Source organism: Sus scrofa, chromosome 9 (genome assembly GCF_054392235.1).
Source record: "Sus scrofa isolate SSC_HxYL_T2T_F1_AM1 chromosome 9, Sscrofa_HxYL_maternal_Yorkshire_Landrace_v2.0, whole genome shotgun sequence".
In the NCBI taxonomy this organism is placed as follows: Eukaryota; Metazoa; Chordata; class Mammalia; order Artiodactyla; family Suidae; genus Sus; species Sus scrofa.
In genome coordinates, this window is record NC_139391.1 from 122,929,680 (window position 1) to 122,952,567 (window position 22,888).

At 39.2% G+C, this 22,888-nt stretch overlaps 1 protein-coding gene across 2 annotated transcripts in view; it reads left to right on the forward strand.

Moving 5' to 3' along the window:
* The window catches only part of PAPPA2 (pappalysin 2), a 522,663-nt gene that overhangs the window by 14,864 nt on the left and 484,911 nt on the right, over window positions 1-22,888 (forward strand). The window contains exon 1 of one of the 2 annotated variants that reach the window (XM_084977647.1): window positions 5,577-6,177. The exons of the other annotated variant lie outside the window; for it this stretch is intronic. The gene's annotated coding sequence lies outside the window, so the exon portion shown is untranslated. Of the gene's footprint in view, window positions 1-5,576; window positions 6,178-22,888 lie in introns of those variants that run through there. 2 annotated transcript variants of the gene reach the window in all.

The window sequence follows — 22,888 nt, forward strand, 5'->3', positions numbered from 1 at the left end:
AATAGCGATACAGTTTGGTTAGATGAGAGAGCAATTTATGCCCCAGGACTTTGATGAAAAAGATAAAGCAACTAACCAGTCATTGGTGGAACTGAATGTCTGGGTGTCGTCAGGGAAAAAGAGGAAGAAAGCAAGGTCATCCCCAAGGTGACTGTGAGTATATCCAAAGCTGTCACTCCTTAAGGAGTAGTATGAGAGGTTTAACACTGTGTGTGTGTGTGTGTGTGTGTGTGTGTGTGCGCACGCACGCGCGCACACACAAGTTAGCAGGGAGACCAGACTTCACTGAAATAATCCCTCCAATCACGAAAAAAATTGAGGGGGAAGCAGTTGCTAAGTCTGGACCAGCAGTGTCCCTTCCAAATGTGGAAAAGTTTGGGTAAAAATAAATGACAGATGAGAGAAGGAGAAATAATAGCTGAGTGTAAAGGAGTATATACGTGGTTATGCAATGAGAGAATTTCAAACTTAAGAAAGGCTCACGGCAAGAGAAGAATACTATCTCTTAGCATAATTATCCCAGATGCCCAGAAGGGCAAAACTATGCTGTTGCCTGCTTTGATACCCGATGAAGTCAGACGGCAGTATGTAAACCTGAGTCTGGGAGACATTCTGGTCATGAGATATATTTGATGAACAGGATCAGTGTTACTGACTAAATTGAGACCTAGTACTGTTCTAGTATCTTTGACTATTTTTTCAGGCTACATCTACTATAAAGGATATCACTTTGGGAGGGTTTTTCTTTTTCTTTTTTTTAGGGCTGTACCTGCAGCATGTGGAAGTTCCCAAGCTAGGGGTTGAGTCAGAGCTACAGCTGCTGGCCTACACCACAGCCCCAGCAATGCCAGATCCAAGCCGCATCTGCCAGTTACACCACAGCTCACAGCAACACTGAATCCTTAACCCACTGAGTGGGGCCAGAGATGGAACCCATATCTTCATGGATACAAGTCAGGTTCTTAACCTGCTGAGCCATAACAGGAACTCTTAAAGGATACCACTTTGGAAGGAATTTCTGAGAAATGCTTCCTCCTGGAATTTCAGACCCTGTGGTGGCTCCCAGCAGATTGATTACTGTGTAACTATAAACCCTGATGGTCAAATGCTTAGAAAGGTCCCTGGTTATAATGGATAGACTTACAACGGCAGCATGCTCAGCGTGCTGCAGTGTGCTGTGCACAAACAAAATCACCCTAGTTTTTATGCATGGAAAGCTATAAGCAGAATGGGGGGAAACAATGGGTTCCTGTTAGGATTAAAGCAGTGGGCATCATGTGGTGGATCTGGGATTCCTGTGGAAACAGCCCCACCCTTAGACAGGAAGGCTGTGGGAGGCCCTTATGACAGACTCAAACTAAATTACAGCTGCCTTTGACCAACCAACCCAAGTACAGGGTGCCCAACATTTTTGGGTACAAAATATGTATCCTGACTGCACCCAGGCTGTTAGTACACAAGGGCAACATCATGCATGGCAGATTATACAATGGCCCACAAGTCGGAAAAAGGCTTTAGGGGAGATAGAGGCAAGTCTAGGTATTCTGGGACAAGTGGAGTTTGCTTTTAATGAGAAGCAGCATTCAGAGGGAGAATATTTATTCACTAGAATAAACAGATTAGAGGGACTTCTCTTCCAGCAGGAGGGTAAAGGATAGGAAGTACACATTTATCATAAGGTATAAACAGCAGCAGATCCTGGGAAAAAAATAATCCAACTAGTGCAAGAATGTGAAAATGTTTGTAAAGGTTTCATAGGACAAATTAGTTGTTTCTTTAAATTTGTCAATATACCATGCTGTCTTCTTCAAATGTTAGGCATATTTGTGTTGGTTCTGTTAAAAAGAAACAACAGGTCCAAAATGGAGTCATTTGCTCTAAGGCCCCACAGCAGCAAACCTAGACCTAATAGCTAACCTTGGAGTTCCCGTCGTGGCTCAGTGGTTAACGAATCCAACTAGGAACTATGAGGTTGCCGGTTCAATCCCTGGGCTTTCTCAGTGGGTTAAGGACACTGCTCAGATCTGGCATTGCTGTGGCTGTGGTGTACACCAGCAGTTACAGCTCCTATTCAACCCCTAGCCTGGGAACCTCCACATGCCTCAGGTATGGCCCTAGAAAAAGACAAAAAGACAGAAAACAAACAAACAAACCCACTGCCAACAAAAAAACCTAATTGCAATTACAACCTTAAAGGAGTATAACCTTTAATTTGTCAACCTGGAATTGCCTGGTCAGCCCTGAGATATTTGGCTAATAGGCCTCTTCCCATCAGGGGATTGGCCTTACATAAAACAATTCATTTTTTGCTAACACTCCTTTTCCCTGCTCCCTTTATGCCTTTATTTTTTATATTTATACTTATTTATTTTTGCTTTTTAGGGCCATATCTATGGCGTATGGAGGTTTCCAGGCTAGGGGTCAAATAGGAGCTGTAGCCGCTGGCCTGCACCACAGCCACAGCAATGCCAGATCTGAGCAGTGTCTGAGACCTATACCACAGCTCAGGGCAATGCTGGATCCTTAACCCACTGAGTGAGGCCAGGGATTGAACCTGTGTCCTCATGGATCCTAGTTAGATTCGTTTCCACTGCACCACAAAGGGAACTCCCATATTTTTTTTATTTTTAAATTTTTTTCCTCTCTGCCTTTATTTTATTTTTATGGCCAAACAGCATATAGAAGTTCCTAGCCTAGGGACTGACTCTGAGCCACAGTTGTGACCTACACTTCAGCTACAGCAACACCAGATCCTTAGACCCAGGCTAGGGATTGAACCTGAGCCCCTGCAGCAACCCTGAGATCTTGCATTTGGATTCTTAACCCACTGTGCCACAGTGGGAACTCCCTCTCTGTCTCTATAAAACTAAAAACCTTTCCCTTTCTGTAGTTAAATGAAGCTCCTTTCTATTTGCTAGGTTGGATGGTGCCCATTTCGTGAATCATTTAATGCAGCCAATTAGATCTTCAAATATACTCTTAATTTTTGTTATTTAACAGTAAAATTGCTAGATCTGTTCTGTCAATGCTACACTAGATGTAAGTGCTTTGATAGGTATGATCATTTTGTTGTAAGGGATCTGTGTTCAAAAACTAGGGGGTAGCCTGTAATATCGTGATTATATAAAAAGAAATACATACTTTTGGTCTTTGTCTCTGGTTACTGCCTCTCAGGTCACAAAACTTGTAATTTCCTGAGTAGAGTAATAAGGGCATCTTTTGTTAAATTTGCTTTTTTTTTTTTTTTTGGTCTTTGATTCCTGCAACAGTTTTAGAGTGCTAAAAATAAAATGGTGGATTTTGTTATTCATAACAAATCCTTTCAATCACATCTGGGTTCATGTTAACTAAGGAAATTTTTGGAAAGCCTCTAGATAACCTAAGGATGTGGGCTGGTTGCCAGGGTAACCGACTAGGGTGATTAGAGGGTTGGCTCTTGAACTTCACTTCCCACCTCACTCCAATCCCAACCTCTTGAAAAAGGAGAGGGGTTTGAGGGTGAATTCATCCCCTGTAGCCAATGATTTTATTAATTATGCTCATATAATAACGTCTCCATAACAACTCCAAAGTGTGGGGTTTGGAAAGAAAGATGGCTTACAAGAACGCATCCACATGTCAGGAGGGTGACCACAAACTCCATAGGAACAGAAAGAAGCATCTGAACTTGGTACCTTTCCGGACCTTGCCCTAAGCATCTCTACATCTGGCTGTTCATTTGTATCTTTTAATATCTTTGAAATAAATTGGTTTCCTGAGTTCTCTGAACTGCTCTAGCAAACTAATCAAAACTGAGGAGATTGTGGAACCTTCTGATTTACAACTAGGTAATAACTTGAACTTGGTGATTGGTAGCTTAAGCCAGGTAAGGAAGGGAGGGTGCAGCCTTATAGGACTGAGACCAGTAATCTATGGGATCTGAGGTTAACTCCAGGTAGAGTCAGAACTAAACTGGATTGTAAAACACACAGATGGCATTACAGAATTGTTTGCTGTATGGAAAACTCTCACATTTGACGAAACAGTACCAAGAGTACAGAAGTATTCCGAGTAGTGGGTAGAGGAAAAAAGTGTTTTCTTCACCCAAATAAAAAGCAAATGTAACCATCTTTGCTGGAGAAGTGCCTTGGTTTCCTGCTTCACAGTGCTTGGAGGGAACCTTGCGTCGTCCCCTACCCAGGTCCGATGCTTAGAGCCAGCCCATGCCACGGCTCACAACGTCCCCCCAACCCCCATCCGCCCCAGCGCCGCGCAGCCGCCGCCCCAGCGCCGCGCAGCCGCCGCCCCAGCGCCGCGCAGCCGCCGCCCCAGCGCCGCGCAGCCGCCGCCCCAGCGCCGCGCAGCCGCCGCCCCAGCGCCGCGCAGCCGCCGCCCCAGCGCCGCGCAGCCGCCGCCCCAGCGCCGCGCAGCCGCCGCCCCAGCGCCGCGCAGCCGCCGCCCCAGCGCCGCGCAGCCGCCGCCCCAGCGCCGCGCAGCCGCCGCCCCAGCGCCGCGCAGCCGCCGCCCCAGCGCCGCGCAGCCGCCAAGGCCCCCTCTGCTCAGCCACCTGCTCACCTAACGACCTCAGACCCATAGCAGGTGCTTCAGAACTACCACCAGGACTCAGAGGCAGCTGTCGACCACCGACTAACCTGGAGTCTAGGCCTCTTACGTCTGTCTGTACACATCATAGGGCTTTGACTGCGATGGTGTGACTTTGAAGAACTTTGCTAAATACTTTCTTCACCGATCTCGGGGTGGGGAGAGGGAACTTACTGAGAAACTGATCAACCTGCAGAACCAACTGAGGTGGCGGAGTCTTCCTTCAGATTATGGAAACCAGACTATGATTGATGGCTGGGAGAATGGCCTGAATTCAGTGTAATGTGTGCTACGCTTGGAAAGAAGCATGGATCAATCACTACTGGAACTGCACAAACCGGCCGTTGACAAAAATGAGCCCTATTTGACTTCATTGAGACGCAGACCTGAATGAGTGGATGAAATCCATTAAAGAATTGTGATCACGTAACCAGCTTGCACAAGATGGGGGCTCCCAGAATCTGGCATGGCGGAGTACCTTTGACTAACACACCTTGGGAAACAGTGATAAGGAGAGCTGAGCCTTAGGCTGGCTTCTGGTAGCTGGTAGCCACCGGAGTGACTTCCCCGGACACCAAGGCAGTGCATGCCTGTTTGGGTTACTTTTGCTTTTTATTTAACTTGTAGCAAAACATCTACTTAGGTTCTTTCTTTAGCACATTCCTTCCAAAAAGTAATTTGGTACCCCCTCCACACCGAAGCAAATAATAAGAACAGCCCTGGAAAGGAGCTGAGAAAACCACCATGAGAGTTGCTGTAATGTATTATGAGAAATATCCATCTTTCAGCAAAAAACTGAGGCATGCAAAGAAACAGAATATTGTGACCTATATGTACCACAGAAACTGCCTGTGAGAATATGTAATGTCAGATTTAATAGAAAAAAATCAAAGTAGCCATTATAAATATGCTCACAGAACTAAAGGAAAGCATGATGAAAGAAGTACAGGAAGATATGATGACTGTTGCATCAAATAGAGTATCAATAAAGAGATAGAAATTGTAAAGAAAAACCAAATGCAAATTCCTTTGACTTGGAAGTTGAAAGTGTTGATTTAAAAAAAAAAAAAAAGCACAAACCAAAAGTTGAGAATTGCTTTATTTGATGGGCTTGGCAAGGACTTAAGCCTGAGAGGGAACATCTCAGATAGCACTGAGGAACAACTCAGAAGAGGAAAGGGAGGAGCTAGTATATACAGGAGTTCAAACAAACAAACCATATAGCAGAACATCAAAAGATTACTGTTAATTAAAGAAAATCAGATGGGTGAAGTGAATGAATCTCATACTTTTCTATGTATGAGGACCTGCAAAAGTCTGGGCAGCTTGCAATCATTCCTTTGATACACACCTTAACTCTCTAGGGCCAATATCCTGTTTTTCTCCATCCTGAATCCTCTCAGTGTGCACAGTCAGGGGCAGCTGCAGTGGCTGATGGCTTGATGGCTGCAACATCCTTTGTTTACTGATATGGCAGGCAACATCCACAAAAAAGTGCAATAACTGAAATTTTAAAATTTGCTAGAGAGACACAACAGATTTGAATGGCAGAATATAAAGAATTAGCACACTTGAAGACAGATTGATAAACTTCCTGTGAGTATACTTTAGCTCCATCCAAAATATTTTGATGTATTTTTATTTTTATCTAGTTTCAAATATTTATTATTTTTAAATGATTTTCCTTAGTTATTTAGAAGTTTGTTGTTTAATTTCCAAATATTTGAGGCTTTTCAAAATATCTAATGGTTATTGGTTTCTGACATAATTTTGTTGTGTTGAGAGAACATATTCTTAAAATTTTAAGCTTATATTGTTTATATATTACAAACAATGTAATAACTTGTTTTAATCACCCTAAGGTTTATCTTGGTTAATACTCTATGTGCACATGGAAAGAATGTGAATTCTGCAGTTTATTGGATAAATTGTTCTATAAAGGTCAGTTAGGTTAAAGTAGTTAATTATTATTTTTAGAACTTCCACATCCTTTTAGGTTTTTATCTAGTTATTAAAGAGGAAATTGATAATTTATCTATTTGTCTCTTTAGTTCAGTCAGCTTTTGCTTCATCTGTTTTTAAGCTCAGTTATTAGCCACCTGCATTTTGGTTTGCTGTGTCTTCTTCCTGGATTGACCCATTTATCATTATAAATGTCTTTCTTTATCTATAATAATTCTTCTTGTCTTAAGGTCCAGTAAGTCTAATATTCATAAAACTCTTTCAGCTTTCTTTTGCATACCATTTACATGGTATATCCTTTTTCAACCTTTTCTTTTTAACCTATTTTTTTTAACATTTGAAGAAATTGATATGGTTGGATTTAGTTCTGTCCTTTTTGTTACTTGCTTTTTTTTTTTTCAATTGACATATAGTAGATTTGCAGTGTGGTGTTAGTTTCTGGTGCATAGCAAAGTGATTCAGTTATACATATATACACATATATTCTTTTTTATTATAGGTTGTTACAAGACATTGAATATAGTTCCTTGTATTGTATAGTGGGGGCCGTGTTGTTTATTCATTTTATGTATACTAGTTTGTATTTGTCAATCCCAAACTCCTAATTTATTCCTGCCCACCCCTTCCCCTTTGCTAACTATAGGTATATCTGTTTTTATTTTGTAAATAAGTTCATTTGCATCATATTTTAGATTCCACATATAGGTGATATCCAGGATAGATACCCAAGAGCAACACTGGATTAGTTATGTAAAATTAAAGAAACTTGCATGTTATACACATCTAAATGGTGGTTATTCCATTTTTGAGCTTACTACATTTGAAGAATCTTCATGTGTCATCTCACTGATTGTAAATCTTGTTGCCCAGAAACTGTACCCCTTCAGAAACAGGGCAGATTCTGTCTAGAACAAAGGAGTCAGTCAGCTTGAATAGCTGACTTTTTTGGAGTCTCTGGCAAAGCACTAATCTGATGGCCAGAATTTATTGTGTGAAAAGAGATTTCCAAGCAAACAAGGAAACATTTCTCTTTATGTAGCAAAAGCAAAGCTTGGAGTCCTGGATAGGAAGTCTGTTGCAAGTACAAGATGTTAAAAACAAAAAACAAAAAACTTAGAATTTAAGGTTAGAGGCATCCAACAGTCAGGAAGAGAAGCAATGTTTCCACCTAAGAGATTTGCAGAGGAAGAAAAGGCCAAGTGAGGTCAGAAGTTAGCATCATCGTATATCCTCTCAGGTTAACTCTTGGGAATCAGAAAACATAGTGGTACCTCTGTGTGGGCACAGGGAAATCAGAGGATATCAAAGCTAGTGACTTGCTTTTCCAGGCACATGCAGTAGATGAGGGAGACTGCTCCAATTTGACCCACGTTCAGATAGTGCCACACCTAAAAGGATTCTGAAGCAAGAGAGCATTATTGGAAAAGACAGGGTCCCCATAACTTGTGTGGAGAAAGTCTAGTCTGCTTCATGTAGGAAATACAGAAGATAGCCACTGGGCAAGGAACAAGTGGTTCCTGGTTTTGTGGTCTAATCTGAGGGCAAGGTGGAGGATGTGGCTGAGACTCAGAGGCTCTGCAACCCCCAAGAAAGCTAAGGTGGAGCCATCAGACCCTGATTGTATCTAGAAAACACAATCTGATTTACTAGCCATAGACTTCAGTATTGAAAGTGGAGACCAGTAAGTTTCAGAGGCTAACCTAAAAGTCATACATGTGGACTCCCTCAATTCTTTAAGGATTTATAATCTTCCAGACACACCTGATTACATCTTGGGTAGAGGAGAAATCCTAAAGTACTCAATATTTACCCCAAAAGCAAAATTTTTCTAAAAGAGACTGAATTTACTGTTTTAAAGCCAAAAGAAACTAAGCTGCCTTTAGTTGGAAAGTTCAAATGATTTCTCCTCATTGCTTAGCAGGACAGAGACTCAAAATCAAGATGAGTTTAATTACAGATAAGAAAAGCCAATAATACCAGACTAGACAATTTAGACAAAGCTTCCCATTGAAGATAAGTAAAAATAAATAGACTATTTACACATACATGAATAAAAGCATCATCTAAAAATATAAAACTAGCAACTATAAGAAGTGACATTTTGGCGTTCCTGTCGTGACACAGTGGTTAACGAGTCCTACAAGGAACTATGAGGTTTCGGGTTTCATCCCTGGCTTCGCTCAGTGGGTTAAGGATCCCGCATTGCTGTGATCTGTGGTGTAGGTTGCAGCTCGGATCTGGCATTGCTGTGGCTCTGGCGTAGGCCGGAGGCTTCAGCTCCGATTAGTCCCCTGGTCTGGAAACCTCCATGTGCTGTGGATGCGGCCCTAGAAAAAGACAAAAAAAAAAAAAAAAAAAAAAAGACATTTTGCAATTTCTCTATGAAATGTCTAGATGTGTATTTATTACCTAGCATGAGATTTATTGAACTTCTGTGTATTGATGTCTTTCATCAGTTCTAAAAAAATCTCAGACATTATCTTTTCAAATATTTGCATTAAACAAATAAAATAGAAAATCTTTTAAGACAATTAGAGAAAAAAAGATTACCTAAAGGCATAACAGTTATTGCTAAAAGAGTTGTAGTTTTGTTAAAAGGAAAAATAGAGACCAGAAAACAGTGGAATGGTATCTTCAAGGTGATGAAAAATATGACACCTAAACCAGAAGACTCTATGGAATGAAAGAATCCTTTGGATATAAGAAAGAAGGTGTAGAAAATTAATTACACAAAAAGGAAATTCTAATGGGTTTTCTTCAGATTAAAGGAAAATGACCATAGATAGAAGGTCAGAGGTTTACAAAGAAATGAAGAGCAATGAAATGTTCATTAAATGAACATTGCATAAAATAATAATAAAACTGTCTTGTGTTTAGGACTTGGCTAGTTAGTTAGAGAAATAAAATACATGTAGAAATAAACTTGTAAATTGGAATGAGGATAAATGTAGTTAAAATGTTTTCAGGCCTTTGCTTTGTCCTGGAAGAGGTTAAAATGATTGACTTTGGTAAATTAAGGAGGCATGTGGTAATTTCTAGTGTAACTATTAAATATTAAAGAAAGAAGCAATGTATAATATCCAAACTAATTGGGAGGAGTGAATGATAAAAAATAATAAATACATTCAGAAGAAGTCTGTACCCTTCAGAAATTTGCATTCTCCGTATATACCATATTTTATCATTAACACATACCAACATTCCTGATTACTGTACACAGAGAGAAGGGTGTGTTACATGAGGGTAAAGGAAAAAGATCCTCAAATGACATTGAGGAGTAAGGAGAACACTAATTGTACACATGATCTAGGAGTTAGTGGGATGTGAGATGCACCCATTTGACGATTCAAGAGAAGGGTCCATGAGGAACAGTCGCTGTTGATAATGTAAAAAAGGTCGTTTTCCATGGTTTGAAGATTTCGAGAGGGCACCGTTGAAGTGTTTGGGAGATAGGATAGCAGTAGGCATTGGATCCGAGGGAGGGGAGGCTAAGAGCTGTATAGTAGGAAGACATAGATGACCAGAGCAGCTTCCTAGACAGAACGAGCCTAACAGTGGTAGGACGCACACAGAATTTGGCTGACTGAAAGATTTTCTGGTTAACTAGTCTCAGAAATAACCTGGCAAATCTAAGGTCTCTCCGAGGCATCAGCAGAGTGTTGGGTGATTGGGTTTCCGAGAAATCGTTGGTCTAGAAAAAACAATCTTCCAACAGTCTAGTTGGTCCCCATGACTCACGATAGCAACTGTTGGCCTTCAGTGGCTCAATAATACGTGCCTGAAAGATTTCACACTTGTAATTATTTTCTAAAAATATTTCTTTTAACAAATTGAGTTTATCATTCCTCAAAAGCTAGGTATTTTTTGGCTGTGTAGCCCTTCAAAAATTTGGCGTCACCTTCAAAAAGAACAGAAGAGTTCAGTAAACAACCAGCTGAGTTTTGGGGCTCTGGAGAGCTATGTAAATCAATAAAGAATCCTGTTTCCTCTAGGTATGCATAGCTATTAGTGTTTTATTATCTCTTCCTTCCTTTTGAAACTCCAGTGTGCGCTCTGTGTTCAGTAATGATGGACTTACCCTGATTTCCCACGTCATCTCATAATTCAGTGTTTAAATCAATCAACATACTTCATTTTAGAAATTACCTATTCAGTTCAATATATATTGTATGTGCTATCAATGGCAGCAAGCAGACCATGAACTTCATTCCTTTTAAGACTCTCTATTGGAATAAATGGTGAGGTTATAATGTAGTGAGGGAAACAAAGAGCTTACTCCTGTGGTCATTAAACGAATTGGATATAGCAGGAATGATGCCTTGGTAGTTACGGCTGTTACTTCAACAATCAGTCATTGTCACCAGCTCTGCAGTGGAAACTTTTGTCGAATTTTAATGGTTTTAAATCCTTTTTCTAAAATAAAAAAAATCTAATTTGAATTCTAGATCCATAAACTGTTTGAGAAATACCTGACAAAATATTTAAGGCCTGGTTTCTTCTGCCCTGTTACACTTCTTACGTGGAAGAAGTGGGGCCGAGAGGTGGTACATAGAAAGATCATTGGTCATATCACTCCTTGAAGAGCTAACATTTTTTTTCCAATGTGTTTTTTATTTTCTACCTTTTGTGAATCTTAAGATAGGGGCTCCCCAAGGGGCAAAAACATGGGTTGGTGAAAGGATTTGTCCCAAATTAGGGAAAACATTATGTGTGAATAAAGGAAACATATACTTCTGTGTGTGTGTGTGTGTGTGTGTGTGTGTGTGTGTTGTGTGTTTCTATATATCTATGTTATCTATCTGTAATTTTTGGAAAGGCTCAGTAAGTTAATCTAATTCATCTGTCTGGACTGATGGAGGAGCAAGTAAAAAGGCATTCAGCTCTTAATCTATAAACTGCAGCCTGGTGAGGAGATGCTGCCATTTGAAGGCAGGTATTTAATACCTTTTAGTAGCTTGTTTCACTCTCTGGCTCTACTGGCAATAGCTTGAACTTGAATTATTTCCTTTTCCCTTTTTAATATTAAAAATATTTTTGGCGTTAATAATAATACTTATAGGTATAAAATTATAAAAGTAGATAAATATGTAAAATGCATTGGAATGGGAGAATTATACTCAGTTATAGCTTTCTTAACATTTTAGTGCTCTTACATGTTAAAAAACACTAACATACACAAACCCCTACACAGAGTATCCTTGATAATTCTCAATCCTGGCAACACATTAAAATCATTATCCATATCACTATATAAGTAACAATAATGAAAATAAAAAATATCATTATCAGTTTGCTCTATGTAAGAAAGAAGAATTGGAACGCCAGTCATTTGAACAAGGCTTAAAGAATGATCCTAGGAGTTCCCTGGTGGTCTAGTGGTTAGGACTTGGCACTTACACCCCTATGGGCTTGGGTTCAATCCCTGGTGAAGGAATAGAGATCCCACATCAAGCCACTACTCCCTGTGCCTGAAATAAAAAAGAATGATCCTTTCCCCTCCCTCAAAAGATTGATTGATAATATACATTTATCGTTAAGTTAAATTTTAGAGGTTGTACTTATGTGAATATACATATAAAATAGTTTATCACATATGTACATAGTCATCTCTTTTCCAAGTTCATCAACCCCAAAGTCTCATGCAATTACTGGCCCCAGCCTGAAAAACTTTAATCCAGGTGATAATTCTTTTTACCTGGGATATGGTTTCCAGGGGTTCAGCAACTTGTATAAGCTAAAGAAATGGTTACTTTTTTATTTTATTTTATTTTTTGGCTGCCCAAACCTGAAACTTGTTGAAACACAACTTTGGGGCTCAACTCTAGATCTACTGAATCAAAAACACTGAAGCAGGGCCCAGCAATGTTTTAACAAGCACCTAGCTGATTCAGATGAATGTGAAAGTTCCAGGTAATGCTGCTAGTGCAGGGGTCACACAGATTACATATATATTACATAGTTTATAGTATGGTATCATAACCAGGAAACTGACGTTAATAAAATCTATTCATCTTATTCAGATTTTACCAGTTCAGCACACACTCATTCATGTGCATATGTGTAATTAGTCGTGCAGTTTCATTGCATGTGTAGATTTGTGTGATGACTACCTGTAGTCAAAATACAAAACAGTTCCATCCATGAATCCCTTGTGTTATCCTTTTAGAGCCACCAACACCTTCCTTCTTCACTTGATCATCCACTGTCTGGCAACTACTAACCTGTTCTCCATCACAATAATTTTGTCATTTCAGAATGCTTTGTAAACAGAATCATAATCTTTTGGGATTGGCTTCTTTAACTCATCAAAATTCCCTTGAGATCCATCCAAATCATTGTGTATACATCAATAGTTGCTCCTTTTATTGTTCAGTAATATTCCTTGGTATAGATGTACTGCAACTTGTTTAACAGCTTACCTTTTGTTGGACGTTTGGGTTGTTTCCTGCTTTTAGGTATTACAAGGAAAACTGCTATAAACATCCATGTACAGTTTGTGTGTGTGCGTGCGTGAATATAATTTTACATTTATTTAGGATACATGCCTAAGAGTGAAGTTGTTGAGTTGTATGCTAATCACATATTTAATTTTTTTTCTTTCCAGGGTCACACCCACAGCATATGGAAGTTCCCAGGTTAGGAGTTGAAATGAAGCTATAGCTGCCAGCCTACACCACAGCCACAGCAACATGGGATCTGAGCCCTGTCTGCAACCTACACCACAGCTCACAGCAATGCCAGATTCTTAACCCACTGAGTGAGACCAGGGATTGAACCCACGTCCTCATGGATACTAGTTGGATTTGTTTCCGCTGTGCCACAATGGGAACTCCACATGTTTAGTTTTATAAGAAACTAGCAAACTGTTTTCCAGAATGGCTTTATCATTTTTCAGTCTTACTAGCTATGTATGAGTGACTCAGGTTTTTCACATCCTTACCGTCATTTGGTGTTGTCACCCTTTAATATTTTAACTCTTCTGATAGATAATATAGGATATCTCATTGTGTCTTTAATTTTCATTTCCTCAATGGCTAAGGTGTTTGACATCTTTTTAGGTGCTTATTTGACGTTTATAGATCTTCTTTGGAGAAATATCTATTCATGTTCTTTGCCATTTTAAAAATTGACTTGTCTTTTTGTTGTAGATTTGTAGGAGTTCTTTATATATTCTGAATACTAGACCTTTATCAGATATGTGATTGTGAATATTTTCTCCAATTCTGTGGATTGTCTTTTCACTCTCTTGATAGTGTCCTTTAATGCACATAAGTTATAAATTCTGACAAAGTGCATTTTCCTATTTTTTCTTTTGTCGATTATTCTTTTTGTGTCATATCTAAGACACCATTGCTTACTTCGTGGTCATGAAGATTAACCCCCATGGTGTCTTCTAAGGGTTTTACAGTTCCATTTAAAAATCATTTTAATTTCTTAATTTTTATTTTTATTTTTTTAAGTCACACCTGTGGCATATGGAATTTCCCAGGCTAGGGGTCAAATCAGAGCTGCAGCTGCTGGCCTATGCCACAGCCACAGCAACTCAGGACCGAGCCACATCTGCGACCTACACCATAGCTTGTGGCAGTGCCAGATACTTAACCCTTTGAAGGAGGCCAGGGATCTAAACTGCATCCCCATGGATGCTAGTCAGATTTGTTTCCACTGAGCCACGATGGGAACTCCAAGTTTTATAGTTTTAGCTTTTATGTCTAAATTTTTATTCTATTATTTGGTATTTTTAATAGGTTGAACCTTGTGTTTATATGTTTTAAATTTTTCTCATTGTTGTAAAATACAGATAACATAAAACTTCCCATCTTAACCTTTTTTTTTTTTTATGTGTACAGGTCAGTAGTGTCAAGTATATTTGCATTGTTGTGCAACCAATTGCTGGAATTCTTTTTGTCTTGTAAAACCAAAACTCCATGTGATCATGAAACAACTCTCCATTTCCCTCTTCTCCCAGCCTCTGGCAACTACCATTCTAATTCCTTTTTGACTACTCTAGATACTTTACATGAGTGACATCACATGGAGTTCCCGTCGTGGCGCAGTGGTTAACGAATCCGACTAGGAACCATGAGGTTGCGGGTTCGGTCCCTGCCCTTGCTCAGTGGGTTAAGGATCTGGCGTTGCCCGTGAGCTGTGGTGTAGGTTGCAGACGCGGCTCGGATCCCGCGATGCTGTGGCTCTGGCGTAGGCCAGTGGCTACAGCTCCGATTCGACCTCTAGCCTGGGAACCTCCATATGCCGCGAGAGCGACCCAAGAAATAGCAAAAAAAAAAAAAAAAAAAAAAAAAAAAGACAAAAAAATAAAATAAAATACTTAAAAAAAAATGACATCATATGGTATTTGTCTTTTTGTGACTAGTTTAGTTCATTTAGTGTAATGTCCTCCAGGTTCATCTACGTTGTAGTATATGTCAGAATTTCTTTCTTTTTTAAAGCTGAATAATATTCTATATATACCACATTTTGTTTATCTCTCCATATGTCAATGGGCAGTTCAGTTGCTTCCACCTCTTGGCTATAGTGAATAACTCTGCTGTGAACACGGGTGTACAAATATACCTTCGAGACCCGGTTTCCGGTGCTTTTGGGCATATATGCAAAAGTGGAATTGCTGGATCATATGGTATTCTCCTTTTAAATTAATTAATTAATTAATTAGTCCACACACCCACAGCATATGGAAGTTCCCTGGCCAGGGATCTAACCCACACCACTGCAATAATCAGAGCCACTGCAGTGACAATGCTAGATCCTTAACCCACTGAGCCACAAGGGAACTTCAGTAATTCTACTTTTAATTCTTTTTAGGAAACACTGTAGTGACAAAAGTTTCTATAGAACACAGGTTCTAGTTTTTCCACATCCTCATCAACACTTGAGAGTTTCTGGGTTTTTGTTTTGTTTTGGTTTGTTTTTTGACAATAGCCATCCTAATGGGTGTGAAGTGATATTTCACTGTAGTTTTGATTTGCAGTTTCCTAATGATTAGTGATATTGAACATCTTTTCAAGTTCTTGTTAGCTATCTGTATATCTTCTTTGGAGAAATGTTTACTCAAATCCCTTTGGCATTTTTAAATCAGGTCTTTTGTTGTTGTTGAGTTGTAGGAGTTCTTTATATATTCTGGATCTTGATCCTTTATTGTGTATGTGATTTTCAAATATTTTCTCCCATTTTGTAGGTTTCCCTTTTACTCTATAGATTTTATCTTTTGGACACACAGAAGTTTTCAATTTTTATGTGGTCCAGTTTTTTTTTTTTTTTTAATTTAAAATTTTTGCTTTTGCTGTCCTATCCAAGAAATCATTGCTAAATTCAACAACAAGAAGCTTCCCCCCTATGATTTCTTCTAAGAGTTTTATAGATTTAGCTCTTATACTTAGGTTCTTTGGTCTACCATATGGTATCTTTGATATGCTGAACCCTGTATATATCACCTTTAAAAATTCAAACAAGAAAACTAATAAATAAACAACTTTGAGGCTTTTATTGGGTTGGAATTAAACCCATAGAGTTATTTGGGGAGAATTAACAGCTAAATATTCAAACTTCAAATACAGGAAATTACTATATAAAGTCATTTATGTGTAGGATTTTTTTTTTTCTTTTTACTGATGTATCTATGACACATGAAAGTTGCTGGGCTAAGGGTCAAATTGGAGCTGCAGCTGCTGGCCTGCGCCACAGCCACAGCAACTCGGGATCCATAAACCACTGAACAAGGCCGGGGATTGAACATGCATCCTCACAGATGCGGGTTCCTAACCTGCTAGGCCACAATGGGAACTCCTATTTGTACAATTTTTAATGTAGATTCAATATTTGAAATTTTCCTTACATGGGCATTGCATACTTCATGTATTATTCCTGGGTAGATTATATTTTAATGCTACTCTAAATGTAATGTTCCTATTATATTTTTCACTTTATTGTTGGCTTTGAAGAAAACTAGGTTAAAAAATATTTGTAGCATGTATTTCACTTTAATGAATTCTCTTTTAGTCCTAATAGTTCTCATCATTTTCCGGTTATTTCTCTAGAATTGTCTATGTGGGGGAAAACAGATGCACTCATCTCTGTTTCCAGATGATGTGTTTGTCTACAAGTATAATCCTAGAACATCAGCTTAAAATTATTGGAGAGATCAGGAAGGTGATTATCTCTTAAAAAATGTGTATACACACATTGTTTTCCTTTATATCTAGAAAATACATTAGAAAAATCCCCTTCAATTATAGGGAAAATGCGTAATAACCAAGAGTGAAATATTCCTCTTCTAATGGAGGGAATGTAATACAGGAAAGAGTAATTATTTTATCTTATTTATCTTACCTTCATTGCAAAGTGTAGTTGTTGAGAACATGGATTTAACAGAAAGCTGTTAAATCCATGTTGAGTTGTTGAGTTGTAGGAGTTCTTTATATATTCTGGCTCTGGGCCATTAACAACCATTATAAACCTCGGTTTCTGCATCTGAAGAGTGTTATTATCGTCCCTACTTCATGAGGCGGTTGTAATAATAATCCAGGTGAAATGCTTGAAACAATACAGGTGAAATGATTAGTGCGGTGCATGGTACATAGCAAGTGTTAAATATACTGTCATTATTGTTACTTTATAGTGCCAGACATATAGAACAAAGTTATAAAGTTATAGCATGCATTCCTTTATTCTCTATGGCACTAAGAAGGATGTTATTAGTGTTTCAGAATTAAGCACAATGCTTGCCAGGGAGCATTTACTTTGAATGAAGGTGTGGATTAAGAGATTCCTAGTTACACATGTCCCTTTCAAGGCCCTGGACAACGTGTTCATATGATCACATATTTTTTATTCAAACACAGTTTGCTAAGATCACCACCATTTCTTTCTAGGCTGGCTTCCCCTTCATCTTATTTCTATTACTGTCAGTTGGCACTGGAGTTACTGTGGCCTATCAGTTATTTATTGCTGTGTAAAAAAAAAAAAAATCTCCCCTCAAATTAAAAAAAATCTCATATTAGTTCAAAATTCTATGGGTGAGTAATTCTGACTGGCATCTGCTGGATGGTTCTGCTGATCTTTCCTGGGCTCACTCCTGTGACTGCAGCCAGATGGTGGGGTCGAATCGGACTTGTAGTAGCCAGCCTACGCCACAGCAAGCCTAGATATGAGCTGCATCTGTGACCTACACTACAGCTCATGGCAACACCAGATCCTTAACACACTGAGTTAGGCCGGGGATCAAACCCACATCCTCATGGACACTAGTTGGGTTCCTTACTGCTGAGCCACAACAGGAACTCCCAGGATATGGTCCTTTCAGTTTATTTATTAAAAGATTTTTTTTTGGCTGTGCCTGTGGCATGTGGAAGTTCCCAGGCCAGCAGCCAAACCCACACCATAGCAGTAACCCAAGCCACAGTAGTCAATGCTGTATCATTAACCTACTGAACCACCAGGGAACTCCATATGGTCCTTTATAAACATTTAGCTTTTAATTTTATCATGGGCAGGTTGGTATGTGCAATGACTAACAGACATTTATCTTATATGGGCCTGTTGAACTGTCATTAGATCTTTTATTGGTTTAACAATTGAGTTCTCTGATTTATTAAAACATAAATGTATTTTTTTTCTGAAATAGTGTGATATGAAAAGTTGTATTCTCAATAATGTTTTTGTTTAGACATACTTAGGTAACTAAGAATAATTAAATGCCCTGATCTCCAAATACCCTGTAGGCTTTTACCCAATTAAATGCTAAAGATTGTAGTTTTTGACTAGATTGAGAAAGAGAAAAAAAAAATCAAAGAACATGGCTATTTGTAATTCTGGCTTTGGCTGATATAGTTGAGGGACAGTCATGTGTTTCCTTGCTTGTTATATTCACCGTGTCTCAAAGTTAGAGACACATAGTGAGGGATAGGTGAAGACTTTTCCTCTTTTTGGGGGACTTTTCTAAGGTATTTTATTTTTATTGTAGAAAGTAAGATTTATAGTCCAAAATGTTTCTTAATCCATTTTGATTGACAATGCAGTTAATGGAAATTCCCCTTGGACTTGTCATATGATCTTCTCGTTTTTAGCTGACAAAGTTATTTTGTGTATTATTGTGGACTTCTTATGGTCAGTTGGGTGTGAGTTGAGTTGTGGCAGGCAGTGCTAGTATGTTGCTATACAGAGAAGGATATTGAGATTTGTGGAGTGACATATAATAAATTATAGAGCCTGTAAATGTGAAAATTTGTATTTAAATTTAGTTTTGTCGGAGTTCCCGTCGTGGCGCAGTGGTTAACGAATCCGACTAGGAACCATGAGGTTGCGGGTTCGGTCCCTGCCCTTGCTCAGTGGGTTAAGGATCCGGCGTTGCCGTGAGCTGTGGTGTAGGTGGCAGATGCGGCTCGGATCCCGCGTTGCTGTGGCTCTGGCGTAGGCTGGTGGCTACAGCTCCGATTCGACCCCTAGCCTGGGAATCTCCATATTCCGCGGGAGCGGCCCAAGAAATAGCAACAACAACAACAACGAAAGACAAAAGACAAAAAGACAAAAGACAAAAAAAAAAAAATAAAAATAAATAAATAAATAAATAAATAAATTTAGTTTTGTTTACTTAAGTATCCAAGGTTCAGGAGTCATAATGAAATTTAAGAAAGGGTTCAATTCAAGCAAGGGAGTGAAAGTGTTCTATAGAGGAAACCCAAATTTTATGAATTTGGAAGTGGAGCAATGATGTATAATAAAATACAAAGTGTGTCACTGTCATCTTGTAACTGAGTCTTAGGAGATATCATTGGAATTGAGGAATTCTGTAGCCAGGGAGCTGGGTGTTAAGTCAGTAAGAATGATGGGGTTGGGTAGCGGACCAGATGAATAGAAAGATTAGCCCATTGATCAAAGTCATCGGAATGGTGGTGTGACCTGTAAGTAATGGTAATAAGAGTGGTAAAAAAGCTGTGATGATTTAACAGAGTAGTTTGAAGAAAGGAACATTCAGAGCTATATCTCTCCTCCTGCTCAATTAATGAGAAGGGCTTCCACTGGTCAAAAAGATTCATGGAGTTAGTTGTATTATCATAGCAAAGCCATATTTCAGTTGAGGCAACAATTGTGGAAAATTCTGAGACTGTATAGATTGATTCATCTGTCTCACAATTTGAGTAATTCCCTTAAGGTCCATGTGGGCGTATACCTTTTTGGCTTCAAATCTGCCTCAGAGGTAATGGAATCCTGCACTCATTTCCTGTCCTCATTTAGTCCAGTCTACACAGATTAAATTTCTTTCCATTTCCTTGATATGAAAAAACTTAGATCCAAGAATTCTTCTGTTTTTGTTCGGTCCATCTTTATTTTTTCCCCGTTGGTTTTTCTGAATTATCTTGAATTATCTTACTTTTTTTCTTGGGAGCAACGCTCCATAACCTTTGATTCTTTTTGGATTAATGTAACATAAATCCATCTGTAAAGCCATTTATAGATGGATATTACAGACTTTGAACATTGCGAATTGACAGTATTCATTCTGTAGGCAGAGAAGCTGCATTTTCTCCACTTGCAAGAATGAATGACACCCTTCCAATTTATAAAAAATTTGGTGGAAGGAGTTCCCACTGTGGCTCAGTGGTAACGAATGAGGATGTGGATTTGATCCCTGGCACCGCTTAGTGGATTAAGTATCTGGTGTTGCTGTGAGCTGTGGTGTAGGTGCAGATATGGCTTGGATTGGGCATTGCTGTGGCTGTGGCATAGCCTGGGAGCTTCCATATGTGGCAAGTGAGGCCCTAAAAAGCAAAAAAAAAAAAAAAAAAAAAGAAAAAAGAAACCAACAAAACAAAACGAACATTTGGTGGAGTTTTTTTGTTTTTTTTTTTTAATTCTAATATATTGAATTAAGACTCTTGTCCTCTCTCCAGGAAAGAAAAGGGGAGAATAAAAACTCCATCTGTTCTGCCTTCTAACAAGTTGAGAATTCGCATAGTGATCTACTTTGAAAACATTTTCGTAGGTTTATTTATGAGTATGTCCCTTTAACACCAGGATTAAAGTCTTTTTTCTTCCTTTTCCATCGGTAATGCCTGGCAGTCTGTCACAGAGTGATATTACACAGGTCTGATGGATTTATCCTTCCCAAAGTCCAGGTCTGATGGATTTATCCTTCCCAAAGTCCTGCTTACTATTCACTGGCACCTTGTGATCTTTTAGTATTTTATAAATGAAATGATTGATGAGTTTGGTCTATTCAGGTATCAAAGTTAAGGTGACCAGGCTATAATTTTTAAGGTTATTACTTTATTTTCTTCTTTAGAAGTAGGCTCTACCCGTGTTCTTTCTCTGTTTTCAGGCTTCATACCTGTCCACCATGTACAGAAAGATTGTTTCTATGCTAAGTTCAGGACCTGTGCTAAATATTCCTGGATCTACCTACCAGGGCATGCTGATCTGAAAACATGCACAATATTTAATCGCTCACTTATTTATCTTCTATTGTGGATGAACTTTGTATCCTTTGGTAGAAATGTTTGTTTGATCACAGTTGAACCTTTTTACAGGCTTCCTAATCAAATTCAGCTTTAGGAAAAAAACACTTACCCACCTGGGAGCGCCATAATTCACAAAACCCAATCTCTCTATCCTTAGATTAGGTGATAAAATAAAATTAGTGGTATTTGGAAAAACTCAGGAAAGATGCCCAATAGTGTAGTACACATTATTTTTCTATGAATCTCTAATCTGTTGCCATGGAGTATTTGGAAATTGGTCAAAGAGACTTTGTTTAGCTTTACTTTTCATATCAAAAGAGTTACTTTTCATATCAATAGTCCAGTTACATACGCTCTAACTCAGTAATTCTAGCTCAGAAGTTTTCCTGCCTTGTTGTAAGTAGGATTTCTTCCTACTTACAACAAGCTAAACTTATTTAATTGGTTTATTAAATGAGCTCTACTCAGTGGACTGAAGCAGAAAGCACCTTTGTTTTTTTCCCATGTTCTTTGGATTAGTTACATATTTCCAGCCCCTGGAATATAATCTCAGTCAGGTCCAAGGTTTTTCTGTCTGACTAAATAATTAACAGCATAGCATAGATGGTTATCAAAAGTCCAAAATCTCATTCAGTTTAAAATCTCTTCTTTCCCAGTTTAGATGAGCCTCAGGTTTAGAGGATGGAAGGGATGGGATAGGAAGGGGTTTTGATCTGACTATTTCCTTATCTTGTTTCACCACATTCTCCACTTAACAGAGGCTGTTTTGGAGCCCTTTAATGTTAGAATCGGGGAAAGAGAAGCAAGGGGCAGGAAGGTCCTTCTGGACCGTTCAAGTTGTAATATGGTGTTGAGCCCATGTGAGAATGATGGAATTCAAGGCTTACCTTTCTTCTTCTTTTAAAATAAATGAGTTCACTTCTTTTAATTAACTTGTTCTCACCACAGCACTGTTAAAGTCAAGGCATGAGCTCTATTCTGTAGATGAGGAAGCCACCTTGCATATGATGCTCTGACTTTGGGCTTCTTGCTCAGGACAGTGGTCTTCCGCAGGACGGTAGCTGCCTGAGAGAATACGCTTCAGTGATACTCCTCAGGTGCTTCTTTTAGTTTAGTGATGCTCTCTTGGAAATCTTCATCTGCAGTTCCTGGCAGGAGTGATCCCTCCCTGTCAGTTTCATCCCTCCACTCCATGTCTGCATTCATGGGTGACCTTTATCCTCTCATTGTTGAGGCTGCCTCACTCTTGGCAGGAGACTTCAATGGAACTCCTGGCCAACTAATCAACTTGACTATCAGTCACTCCACTCTGCAGGATTTGCCTCTGATCCAAGGAAGACAGACCCCTCTGCCTTGCTGTCAATAGATACATCACTTACTACTAATAGAAGCTTTTTCTTCTTTAGGCAGCTCTAGCTCTACTTTGCTTTTTTTTGTTCAGCCACGGGTCAGGTAGTTTGCTCCCATGTTTCTTTTTCTTTTTTTTTTTTTTTTTGGTCTTTTTTTGTTGTTGTTGTTGTTGTTGTTGTTGCTATTTCTTGGGCTGCTCCCGTGGCATATGGAGGTTCCCAGGCTAGGGGTTGAATCAGAGCTGTATCCACCGGCCTACGCCAGAGCCACAGCAACGCGGGATCCGAGCCGCGTCTGCAACCTACACCACAGCTCACAGCAACGCCGGATCGTTAACCCACTGAGCAAGGGCAGGGACCGAACCCACAACCTAATGGTTCCTAGTCGGATTCGTTAACCACTGCGCCACGACGGGAACTCCCCATGTTTCTTAAATTCCAGAGAATGCATATTAGCTTTTCAAATTCTTTCAAAACTTCAGTTAACTTAAAATGAGGAGGGAGGGTCCCTTTGTGAGGAGG